This window comes from Nothoprocta perdicaria, unplaced genomic scaffold, assembly GCF_003342845.1.
Source record: "Nothoprocta perdicaria isolate Ctin4 unplaced genomic scaffold, notPer1 scaffold_192, whole genome shotgun sequence".
Classification (NCBI taxonomy): Eukaryota; Metazoa; Chordata; class Aves; order Tinamiformes; family Tinamidae; genus Nothoprocta; species Nothoprocta perdicaria.
The window spans coordinates 44,417-44,972 of record NW_020455116.1 but is presented as its reverse complement, the minus strand read 5'-3'; positions in this window follow the sequence as shown (position 1 = coordinate 44,972).

The following is a 556-nucleotide window of genomic DNA, read 5'->3' as shown; positions in this document are numbered from 1 at the left end:
CCCAACAAGCCGCTCCGTTAAAACCACAGAGCAAAAGCGGGACGAGGTAGGGAACCTCTTCCATCCTCCTGCTCCTCCCTGCGGAGCTGCCCCCTTGGTCGCTGAGGGCAGGGCGCGACCGTTGGCCGCCCCCGACCACCCGGCAGAGCGACCGTTAGGCGCCGCCTCTTTCTCCTCACGGCGACCGTTGGGCGCCCTCCGCTCCCCCGCCAGGCGGCCGTTGGGCGGGACGAGCCGTGCCCTGCTTCGGGGCGGCCGTTGGGGGCTGTCGCCRCCTCCCTCCCTCGCCGCCGGGCGGGCGTTGGGGGCTGTCGCCGCCTCCCTCCCTCCTTTCCTCCCTCCCTCGCCGCCGGGCGGCTGTTGGGGGCTGTCGCCGCCTCCCTCCCGCCCTCCCTCGCCGCCGGGCGGGCGCTGGGGGCCGTGGCCGCAGCTCGGATGCGCGCGGCTCGCCGCAGGCTGCGGATGACACGGGCCAAGGAGCTGCTCGCCTACTGCCTCCTCCTGGGGCTCTCCTTCCCCCTCGTGCTGCTGCTGCTGCTGCTCTGAGATGAGCCGG